The sequence below is a fragment of the Sceloporus occidentalis genome, unplaced genomic scaffold (genome assembly GCF_023333645.1).
Source record: "Sceloporus occidentalis isolate IW3139 unplaced genomic scaffold, rSceOcc1.0.p SCAF_38, whole genome shotgun sequence".
Classification (NCBI taxonomy): Eukaryota; Metazoa; Chordata; class Lepidosauria; order Squamata; family Phrynosomatidae; genus Sceloporus; species Sceloporus occidentalis.
Window position 1 is genome coordinate 4,573,927 of NW_028317018.1, and position 12,785 is coordinate 4,586,711.

Sequence of the window (12,785 nt, forward strand, 5' to 3'; positions counted from 1 at the left end):
AAATTTTGAACGCACATGAGGAAACACTCCTATCATGCCCAGGCATACCCAGATTCCAGCATGTGCTGGCTTACTTAGCATGATTAGAGTGTGATTGCTAACAGCAATCACACTCCTATCATGCTCAGGTTCTAGTGTGATTGCTGTTAATCATATATATATATTAATATTGTTATTGAATTTTTCTGTCCAATTTTGGTGTGGACCAAAAAAATCAAATATATAATATGCACTCTCAAAGGATGGTCAACACGCCAAGCATTAACATCATGTGACTCTGTGTTTTCTAGTTAAGCTCCTGTTGGCAAATATTGCAAGCAGAACATGTCAAATATTGCTACATAATAAGTCAATCTGCTGCACCTAATCCTTAATAGGTATCTCACAAAGGTGCGATGAAAATGGTTTCTAATTGTTTGGTATGGTCCAATGTTTTTCTAAGTTTGTGCAATGAAATCAGCTATTAGAGATAATTAACCCATTCGTGATCAAGGATATTTCACAGCCTAAAGACTGGGCTAGGCAATTGCCGGGCCAAAATTCTTCAACAAGGACCAGTCCAACTTGAACCAGTCTGCTTTGGTCATTGTTGTGACCCTGCTGTAAAAGCGCAGCTGCATGCACATAGTGTATAAGGAAGAGCTCCAGACAAGGTAAGTGTGTGATTGATGGAGTGAGCATGTTTTAGTGAGTGTGCTAGTGAATATGTTAGTTACTGCAGGGAGCAATGGGCCGGAGGTCACTAACCATACTCTATAGACCTCTGATATCTTGTCTTATAAATCATATGAATACCCTGGTGTCATACTGACATATATTTAAATTTTTATTTCTACTTGAAAACATTTATTTTTAATTCATTATTTTGAAGAGGAAGAATTATCATTAGACAACCTGTGTTCTCCCTGCTGATGCAAAATAGTGGAGGTAACAAAAAGTGGTGGGGAAAAAGTCATTAAAAAAAAAAAAAAACTACTGTGAAAGTCACTATCTTTCCCAGTAGTTTTTATATATAAAACCCTTTCCTACCACAAGTATGTTAGTGAGAAATAGGTAGTATGTAAGGTAGGGTGTTGTCCTCTTAATATACTCCAAAATATTAAAAAAACTGCCTGTGGGGTATTAACTATACTCTAAGGCAGTGGTTCTCAACTCGTGGGTCGCGGAAGGTCAGGGCCGGACTGGAGGCATACCGGGAAAAATTTCACTTTCCTGGGGCTGCCTTACACATTCTAGCGGCAATCCGTGAGCCACAGGCTGTCAGGACCGTGGCTGCAACAATCAGGGCCATCAGGCAGCCTCCGGTCCGGCATGTACTTTAGTATTACTCCCCTACTGCAAAGCAAGTTGCTTGATTGCTTCACGGTCGCTGTCTGCTCCTAGCGGGATCTGAATAAAGTTTTTCTCTGATTGCGCCTCCCCTCTTCCTGCTGCAGCCCGCGGGCAGCCTTTCCACTCCCTCATCTTTTCTGAAGTAAGTATATATTTTTTTTTAGTGTACTAATATATATATATATATATATATATATATATATATATTATACATACATACATACAGCAAATAAAGTTGATGCACTCAGCGGGTCTTCTTTTTATAACATTTATTGACTGAACGTTTTGGCTCTCAATGAGCCTTTCTCAAGAAATATATATATACATACACACACACACATATATATATATGTGGAATACTGCACGAGTTGTTTTATGGAATAAAATATGTTTCAGAAATGAAATTATTTTTGGGTCGCAACTTAATGACCAAAGACAAATGTGGGTCCTGAGAATGCAAGGGTTGAGAACCACTGCTCTAAGGGATACTGCTACTCACAAACAAACCAAAATAGCTACATTGCAGAGGTTGTGCATAGTTTGATTTGTGATTACATACTTTCCAAGCAGTTGATGGGGAAATAGATGCATGGAAATGGTATAATGGCTGCGGTGAAATAGCCTAGGTTCCCTGGGTCTCTGAAGTATGTACCTGGCGTGGGGTGGTTTTTAGTCTGTGTGAATATTTAAGACTACAGTCCCAGCGTATCAAATGTGAAAATACTTAGAATTAACAAATAATAATGCAGACCTTAGAGCTTGACAAATCCCAGAAGACATGAAGCCATAGCCCCTGATTTTTTTATTTTTTTTTTTTTATTTTTTTTACATTTGGCTTATAACTTTTTTTGCCATTTTATGTTAATCTCTGTGACCCTCTTTCTGTCTCACAGGAAATATCAGGCTGTCTCACAGATGTCGGTCTGGCTCTCTAAATACTAGACAAATGCGTCTAGCCACATATCTTATATTTGTTTGCAAATGCCTAGGCTTTTTTTGTTAATTTGAGCAAGATAGGCTTTAGAAAATTCAGTTCAGTGCAGACTTATTTTTCAAGCTTGTGGGCAGAGCCTTGCAGAAAACCACACCACAAATTGAAAGACCAATTCTAATACAAAGTGGCAGAATGGACAAGTTGTAGGAGCATTGGCTGTGCGGTTTGACAGTGTTACATACATAACTCCTTGTAAGATAAATGTTTACTTTTTAGCTTTTAGCTGTTTGCAATTGTCAAGTCATCCACATTGACAGGGATAAGGAAGCTAGCATACAAGAAAGTTCATATACACACACATAATATATATATATATATATATATATATATAATTGGCATTCTTGTATGTGTTGAAATACAGATTTTGAAACCTTATTTCAAAATTATAAAAGCTGTAAATTCACAAACAATGTATCCCAGGCTAGATGGTGAAATACTGGACTTGAAATAATAATGGTTTGTTTGCATGATTCCTGAATCTAGAAACATATAATTTGATGGCAGGTAACAACCATTTGGCCCATCTAGTCTTCCCATTTTTCCTAATGTAGAGACTCCGACCGTAGTCAGTCTTTGGTTTTGTCTTAGATTCAGGATATCAATATGTCTATCCCGTGCATGTTTAAATCACTTCACTGACAACTACTGGCCATCTAGTTTTCGATTATGACCTCTTGTTCTCACATTTCTCCTACTTTGAAATAAACGCCTCTCTTGTACGTTGTTAAATCCCTTTAACCCCTTAACGACCTTTGCCGGTTCAGGACCGTCATGGAAAAACGGTCACGTTAATGACCTTTGACGGCCCTGAACCGTCAAAAAATTAAATAAGCTTAGAAAGTGATCAACGATCACTTTCTTCGCTTAAACGGCGTTACTGTAATGCCTCGATGTCGAGGCGTTCAGCAAGGCCGAGATCGGCATCGGGGGCCATCTCTGGCCCCTCCCCGGGGCGTCAACAGCCGCCATACATTGTATGTTGGCGGACGCCCGTTTTAAAAGCGTTTAGGAGGCGATTGTCGATCGCGATCGCCTCCTAAACTTAAATGGTGTCGCTGGAATGCCTCGATCAGGAGGCATCCAGTGACACCAAACACTTACCTCTGGATGGGCTGTGACCGCTCCGGAGAGCGGTCACAGCCGCAGCTGCCGGTGATCTTCGCCATCAGCAAGATGAAAGAGTTCGCTAGATGGTCTCCAGACCCTCTAGAGAACTCTGGCTCCACTTGCAGGTTGAATACAGGTACTGCATTCAACCATGCAAGTCAATGGAGCCCAGCTTTCTAATCACAATGTGATTAGTAAAATATTCAAAAAAAAATCAAAATGGAAGACTGACCAAAATGGAGAAAAAAGCGCACTTCCCAAATGTGGCATTTTAAATCTCAAACAACACGACAAACCCATGCATGTCGGGTATCACTGCACTCAGGAGATGTTCCTGAACACACATTGGGGTGTTGTTTGACAGTGACATATACCAGAACCTGTATATCTATAACTAAAGTACAATTTGTGTGAAAAAAATAAAACAAATTACTATTACAAAGTTTGACAAAGTGTAGTTGTATAATTGGTGCATGGAAAGGGTTAAAATAGCATTTGGAATACCCTGGGGTGTCTAGTTTTCAAAAATATATGGTTTGACGGGGTTAAATTGAGTTAACCGGCTTCAAAGATATTCCAAAGAGGAGATGGAGGCAGAATGACCAAATGACCACCTGAATTACGCATGCCCCAAAAGTAGCCTTTTACCAGCCAAACTAATTTTTCTCATTTTTTCGTTTTGTACCCTGTGGGACCAAGGCTGTTTTGACACTTTTGTGGTGCTTGTGTTCAGCTGTAATTTTCTCCTCACCCATTTAGTGTACCCACACAAGTTATATATTGTTTTTTTCAGGACAAGATGGGCTTTCTTCAGATACCATTATGTTGATCATATCATCTTATTTACTATAAAAAAAAAATGGTGAAAAATTAAAAAAAACATTTTTATGACTTTTATTTGAAAAATCTTTTACTCACCTGAAAAAGCAAGTAAAAAAAACTAGCTAAATAGATTCTACTACTTGTCCTGAGTGTAGAAATACCCAATGTTTTTATGTTTTTTTGCTGTTTTTTGTAAGTTATTGGGCAATAAGTACAAGCGGCGTTTTATGATTTTCAAACCTTTTTTAATAAATCTGGTCAGTCTGCCTCCATCTCCTCTTTGGAATATCATTAAAGCCGGTTAACGCAATTTAACCCCGTCAAACCATATATTTTTGAAAACTAGACACCCCAGGGTATTCCAAATGCTGTTGTTTTAACCCTTTCCATGCACCAATTATACAACCACACTTTGTCAAACTTTGTAATGGTAATTCTTTTTAATTTTTTTTTCACACAAATTGTAATTTAGTTATAAATATACAGGTCCTGGTATATGTCACTGGCAAACAACACCCCAATGTGTGTTCAGGAACATCTCCTGAGTACAGCGATACACCACATGCATGGGTTTGTCAGATTGTTTGGCTGGTAAAAGGCTACTTTTGGGGCATGCGTAATTCAAGTTTTCAACACAGACTTTTAGCATCTGGTCATTCTGCCTCCATCTCCTCTTTGGAACATCATTAAAGCCGGTTAACTCAATTTAACCCTGTCAAACCATATAATTTTGAAAACTAGACACCCCAGGGTATTCCAAATGCTGCTATTTTAACCCTTTCCATGCACCAATTATACAACCACACTTTGTCAAACTTTGTAATAGTAATTTTTTTTCACACAAATTGTACTTTAGTTACAGATATACAGGTTCTGGTATATGTCACTGGCAAACACCCCCATGTGTGTTCAGCAACATCTCCTGAGTACAGCGATACCCCACATGCATGGGTTTGGCAGGTTGTGTGGGGGCTAAACTGTAACATTTGAGACATGCGTAATTCACTGTTTACAACATCCGGTCAAAACTTGGTTTGTACCCAACTTTCAGATGGGGCAGAAGAAAGCCTGGCCTTTCTCCAAGAAGGGATTTGATCTAGCACCTTAAGCGATTTCCTCATGCCATGGGAAAGACACAGGGGTCACTTGTCAGTGCAAAAAAAAATCGTGCAGCAAAAAACATCTAAATAGCAGTAAATGGGGAAAAAAAATACAAATGTAGAGCACAAAAAAAAAATTTTTAAAATGGGCAGCCGTGTGGTACAGCTTGAAGCAGTTACCGACACAGGAAGGTGCAGGTTTTCCAGGGCAATCTGGACAGTAGAATGGGGTGTCCTTTCTTTGCCCCCTGCTCTAGCATACCCTGCATCTCTTTTGGGGATTCTGCTTCTTCTCTGAAGGAGGAATTTTAAGAATAAAATGGGTAGCCCCAATTCTGCTAGACTCCATCACTGCCCGGGGACCAGGTGCATCTTGGTACAAGATATCCGAAATTACTCGAAGCTGAAATTGCAAAAAAGACATTCCGGGATTTGCTTTTTCATGCAACAAAAAAGCATTGTAGGTTGCAATTTGCATTAGATAAATTGCAACCTTCTTGTACCAGGCCTTTGTCTTCCTCAAAATGAGGTAGGGCTGTAGGAGTAGATCTGACAGATCAACTCCACCCATGTTCTTGTTATAGGCCCTGATGCACACTGGCTTTCTAGTGACCCCAGCTCTGCCACGGACAGAAACCTCCACAGTTCTCTCATCGTGGATGGTGCTCAGCATGCACACCTCTTTTCTGTCCCTGAACTTCAGTGCCAAAAGCTCCCCTTGACGTAGAGCTGAGGTCTCCCCCTTTCCTAGCCGGGCTTGTGCCAGACGTTGTGGGAAACCCACGTGGTTCTTTCTAATAGTACCTCAAGCTACTGTATCGAAACAATACAGCAACTTGAACAAAGGGACGCTTGTATAAAAGTTGTCAACATACAAGTGGTAGCCTTTGTTCATAAGTGGGAATATTAGGTCCCACACAATCTTGGCACTGGTGCCTAGATGTTCTGGGCAACCTGGAGGGTTAAGGTGGCTATCCTTACCCTCGTATACCCGGAAGGCCTGAGTATACCCAGTCCCACTCTCGCAGAGCTTATACAATTTTATGCCATACCTGGAGCGCTTGGAAGGAATATACTGCTTGAATCCCAACCTTCCTTTATACTTCATCAGGGATTCATCCACGCAGATATCCCTTCCAGGTCTATAAGCCTCTGCAAACTTGGCAGCGAGATGGGTCATCAGGGGGCGGATTTTATAGAGCCTATCAAACTGGGGGTGCTCCTTAGGGGGGCACAGGCTGTTGTCGCTAAAATGCATGAAATGAAGAATCATTTCATACCTTATCCTACCCATGGACTGGGTGTAAATGGGGGTACTAAAGATGGGGCTAGTGCTCCAGTAGGAGCGGGTGGAGGTTTTTTTTATAATTTCCATTAGCATAGTTAATGCCCAGAATTTAAGAAATTCTGGCACGTCTATGGGGGTCCATGGCTGCTTTGAAAAATAGGAGTCAGGGCTAGCAGCACGGCACTGCTGGGCATAGATGTTGGATTGGGAGACAATGTCTCCCAAGACATCTCCCCAAAAAAATCTGCACAAACTGCAATGGGGTAAATCCTGTAACATCATAACTGATGCCAGGAATTGCAGTAAAAGGAGGGATAGCTGGTGTATACCTATTAGGCACTACCCACTCCTTGGGTGCAATGGCACTACTTGTGGCAGCGGACCCAGCAGCCACAGATACATCACTAGATGTATCTGTGAACTGATCAAAATCTGACGCTGTGTCAGTGGCCTCAGAATCTGAGGCCAAAAATGCATACGCTTCCTCAGCAGTATACACGCGCGGCATTATAAAATAATTAACCCCTAGCCAAAAAAACACAACAAAAAAAACAGTAAGATAAAAGGTGCTGCTGCTATGGGATCAACCCCTAAGGACTGATCTACAGCAAAGGAGGGGTTAATGGTACCTAAAAATATGAAATAATATAAAGTATAAAAAATGTGGATAAAAATAAAAGTGCACAAACGGCAAAAAAGTGCTGATGTGCAATATCACTGCCTATGCAGTGATCAACAGTAAGGAAGGGGTTAAAAAAAATAGAGGGGCTCTTATAAGAGCCTTTTGTGTAAATTTTTATTTTTGATAATTTAAGTTTTTATCAAAGTGTACCTGCTTTCTCACGATCTGTCTCTCTCCCTCACTAAAAGCAAGTGATGGAGGGAGGCAGATCTTTACAGGTCAAAGGCAAATGTTTATAAACATTGCCTTTGACCGAGCAAATCAAGATCACTCTCCTGAGTGATCTTTAGGCTTGGGGTGTCAATCGCTGGATGTTGATGGCATCCAGCAACACCCCCTAGTGATGAAAGCGATTTGAAATCGCTTCTGAGGCCATTGCCAGGAGAAGGGCAGCGCCATCTTTGAAGGTAAGTTTACCGGCGGCGCCATGCCGCTAAAAGCTTTGTTTAAGAAACGATCAGAGGTCGTTTCTTAAACGAAGCTTTTAGCGGCATGGCGCCGCCATATTTAAAAGACCTGCCGGCTTTTTTTTTTAACTAATAAAAAAGCTCCGGGGAGTGATCTAACTGCTCCCCGAGGTTTTTTTTCTGTGTTGCTGAATGCCTCTATGTCGAGGCATTACAGCAACACAATCTGCTCGAAGAAAGCAATCTTTGATTGCTTTCTGAGCCAATTTAACCCCATGACGGTTCAGGACCGTCAAAGGTCATTCTCCGACCGTTTGTCCATGACGGTCCAGAACCGGCAAAGGTCGCGAAGGGGTTAATGTCTTTGGCTGTATCTTTTGAGTCGATGTCATGCTACAGAATATTGTGGGGGCCAATCAAATCCCTCCAATGATAGGTAAGTATCTGCCTGTACCTCTCTGCATTGGAGACAATTCAGACCAAACTCCCAGCTACAGTTGCAGAAATGCAGCTCCAAACTTGCAGGGAACCTCCACGTTGCCTGCAAAAACTAATTTTTGTACTGCTCTCCAGCACTTCGGTGAACAAACAGCCTTCTACCATAGCCAAATATTTAAAATTTTACTTAATTAATCCAGATTACCTGCTTCCATTTTTCTGCACACCATTTCCTGTAATTGTGTGAATAGTTGATTTGCTTTGTTTCCACATCAGAAGTATGGAGACTTCTCCAGACAGAATATGGGTGTATTAGGGTCCCACTGTTTTCTGCCAATGCTGAGCTGATGACACTGCTGGACATCTGATTGGGAAGGGAAGTAAGCATGATGTGTCTTTAATCCGCAGCTAAATTTCTGCATCTACGGCCCTCAACATTGTCTGTTTCTTTGTGCTTCTTCAAAAGAGCTTGGATAGAACACATGGGAACCCCTGTCTACCTTGAATTTTCTGTAGAGACCTTGCCGATGCAGTACTATATAACTACATTGTGTATTTTGCTGTGCTCAGTCTTGCCATAGTGTATGACTTGACTTTAAGCATCAGCAATCTCACCTTTTTAGTGAGTTTGGCTGTTCCTCACCCAGTTTTATTCCTCCTAATACAGCGATTTCTGCTTCAGTTAATTATGTTCCAACCTACATATTAAATTGATCAGTTGTTTGGTCTAAGTTTCATACACCTAACTATATTCCTACAAAATCCCTCACTTTGTGCAAGTGTACCTAGAAGAATTGATGCTGTTTTGAAAGCAAAGGGTGGCCGCACCAAACATTGATTTGATAAACCACTGACATGTATTTCTTGAAAGCATTTTTGCTTTACAGCATTTGTTTACACCTGCCTAAAACTTTTCCACAGGACTGTATATACTGACAGAACTGCCCATTATGCCTTTAACCCTTGTAGATTATAACATGTTGCACTCTGTAAAGACACCAAAAGTCTATTCTAGAGTGTTTTCCCAGAATCATGTATAGTTTTTATTGTTCTGACTGCCCCAAGCCATCATCACAAGGATTTTTTATTGACCCTAGTTTAAAGGACAAAGAAATTAATTGTTCAGTGCCCAACAGTATGTGATCTGAAAATCTTACTTCAATCTGCGTTAGAAATTCAGTGAAGCAACCAAGAGTATCAGACATGGGTGAATGCACTTTTTAGGGGTGTGATAATCACATGGACATGGTCATGAGGATAGATCTAAAATGGGTAAAGCAGTAGGCTGAAGGTAAACAATTCATTTAAAGGTCATATAAATAGAGCTAAGTGTATTCTGTGAGAATTTAAAGACTGGCCACTTCAGCATTGCCACATGTAGTTACTGCTGGCCAGACTGTAAGGTAATAAATTGTTTGATTCCTTATGGCAGTGCTAGCGGAATTAGTTCCTTCATGGATTTTTCATTGGTTGGAATTTCTTGCTGGGTGATTAAGATCTAGCCAGTCTATTTACAGGGCAGAAGAGGGGTCTAATATGACAGAGCTAGAGCACGTTGCTGCTGCTTGAAAATCCATAAGAACTGTTTTGAAAAAGAAAATAGCACACTGTTTTTCAAAACATATTCTAGTAAAAAAAAAGGTAGTTGCCCACTAGAGCAGGGGCGTCCAACATGCGGCCCGCGTGAGATCGGCAGCCAAGATCACAAGCCCTGCTGTTTACTTGTGGGAGGGGCTATTCTCTGCTCCAGTTCTGCTTCCTCTGTGAGGAGAACGCGGGGGGGGGCCGCGCCACCTGCTGAAGGCTGTGAGCGGCATCGAGAGCTGTAGTGAAGGTAAGGGAGGGAGAGGTTGTTTGAATGAGTATGGCTGTGAGGGAATGAATCTGTGAATGAATTAATTTGTGTGTGTGTGATAGCATGGATGTGTAAGTGCTGGAACCTAGGCATGATGGGACTGTGATTGCTGTTAGCAATCACACTCCAATCATGCCAAGTCAGCCAGTACATGCTGAAACCTGGCTAGCTGCCCCCTTGTGTATTGATGCTGCCAGCAGTATGGGGTCTGCACTTACAGCCACCCTGTACCAACATGTACTGGCTGACTTGGCATGATAGGAGTGTGATTGCTAACAGCAATCTGCTAACAGCAATCACAGTCCCATCATGCCTAGGTTCCAGCATTTGCTGGTTGTCTGGGTATAAAAAGAGTGTGTTTGCTGTTAGCAATCACACTCCTATCATGCCAAGTCAGCCACTATATGCTGAAACCTGGCTAGCCGCCCCCCTTGTGTATTGATGCTGCCAGCAGTATGGGGTCTGGGTATGCCTGAGATTGCTGTTAACAATCATAATATATAAATTTTTTTGTACAATTTTGGTGTGTGACTTACTTCTATTAAAAGTGTGGGGGGGGGGTAATTTTCAGTTTTGGCTAAGTGAACCCTGAATTTTCAGTTTTTGTCCAGAATTGTCATTTTGGTGCATCCCTAAAATAAATAGAACTATTTCATTTTAACTTATCCTGAATTTGTAGTCACAAAACTTTCTAGGCCCAGAAATCAGTGAGAGGAAAAGTAAAGGTTTTGTGTCATTTACTTTATTTTAATCTGCATATCTTATTAAAGGCCATATTTTCTCACAGAAAAGAGTGCGGCCCTCGCACGTTATACAATTCTGATGAAGTGGCCCACTGCAAAAAAAACTTGGACGCCCCTGCACTAGAGACTAGTTTGATTGTACAAGTAAATTTTAATTTGCGCTTTATCCAGGGGTATTTCTGCAAATGCAAAATATACTCTTCTCTTACCTAGATGAGTTGCCACTTGCAGGGCCGGCCCAAGGCAAAATGCCGCCTGGGGCGAATTTTAAAATGCCACCCTTCCTCTCCCTCCGTCCCTGCCGCCCCCCCACATTATCTACCCTTCCTCTCCCTCCGTCCCCCCCCCCTTGTACTTACCTTTCAGCAGTCCTGCGGCGAGTCTCCCTGTTCGGTCTCGGTGCCGGCTATGAGGAAATCTTCCGGCACTCAGCATTACAAGCCGGCACCGAGACCGAACAGGGAGACTCGCCGCAGAGGAGGGAGGGGCGCCGAGCGGGTACTGACAGCTTGGTAAGCGAAAACCACTCGGCGCCCCTTTCTCTCTTTCGCTTTTTAAAAAGTGCCGCCCCTTCAAAAGTGCCGCCTGGAGCGGTTGCCCCACTTGGCTCCATTGTCGGGCCGGCCCTGGCCACTTGCCAGCAATGGGTTGTACAGATACAGGTCAATTTTCAACCTAATTAGGAACATTCTATTCATCACTGATTTAGTACAGAAATTGGCACCTAGAATGGGTTGTACTGAAAAGTTGAGTGACTTTAAACATGGCTCATGAGATGCCACTTTTGCCACAATTCAGTGCATGAAATGTATTCCCTGATAGATATGCTCTGGTTCTTTTGTGTTATTGTTGTGAAGTGGACGTGTCTAGCAGTCACGGCTCAGCCACAATACAATAGACCATGCACACGCAGAGTGGGGCTGCTCAATGCTAAAGCGAGTTGCCAGTAAAAATCCTCTCCTTGGTAGCATCACTCACTACAGAGGTCCAAGCTACCTGTGTAAGTAACATCAACACAAGCACTGTGCATCGGAAGCTTTATGTAATGGGTTTCAAAGGCTGAGTAACTGGTGTGGTGTAAAACACACCACCGCTGAACTCCGGGGCAGTGGAAACATGTTCTTTGGAGTAATAACTTGTGCCTCACCATCTAGAAGTCTGATGGACAAATCTGGGTTGGGAGGATGCCAAGTGAATGTCACCCTACCGGAAAGCATAGTGCCTACTGTATAGTTTGGTGGCGGAAGGATAATGGTCTATTTTTTATTTTGTTTTATTGTACAGATACATTTTATACAATTGTGTGCATCCAACTTTGTGGCACTGATATGGGGAAAGTCCTTTTGTTTTCCAGCATCACTGTGCCCTTGTGCACAAAGCAAGGTCAATAAAGACACAACTAGTTTGGTTTGGAGGAACTCAAGAGGCCTCCACAAAGTCCTAAATTTAACACCATAGAACATCTTTGGGATGAATTTGTCCAACATCAGTGCCTGACCTCACAAATGCTCTTTTCACTGACTGGACACACATTCTCACAGACACACTCCAAAATCTTTTTGAATGCTTTCCCATAAGAGTGGTGGCTGATACAGCTGTGGAGAGGGTTGAAGTTAAATGGAATGTCCAACAATCGTATAGGCAGAGTGGCAGCATATCTCGGGGGTGGGGGGGACATAGTGGCAGCATATCTATTACAAATCCTTTTCTTTAAAAAAAACACCAAACTTTTAGGGTGCGGCCTATATCAGAGCCAATACGGTACATACAAATACTAATTTTAGAGATTCATCTAAATAATGCACACCTATTCACTTAAGGCATGATCTTGAAAGATTTCATGAAAGATTTCAGTGTGAATAAATCAATTTCTCATTTGTGTGGTGATGTTTCAGATGTATAAAACACCAAAGATGTTGGTCTGTTTGTCCAAAGGTTGCTAGCAGGCCCGGACTGGCCATCGGGCACACCGGGCATTTGCCCGGTGGGCCAGACCGCGGCAGGGCCGGATTGACTT

At 41.9% G+C, this 12,785-nt stretch overlaps 1 pseudogene; it reads right to left on the reverse strand.

Annotated features, from left to right (window-relative positions):
- Window positions 1–5,287: 5,287 nt before the first annotated feature.
- Window positions 5,288–5,413, reverse strand: LOC149290644 (small nucleolar RNA SNORA35; annotated as a pseudogene).
- Window positions 5,414–12,785: the final 7,372 nt, after the last annotated feature.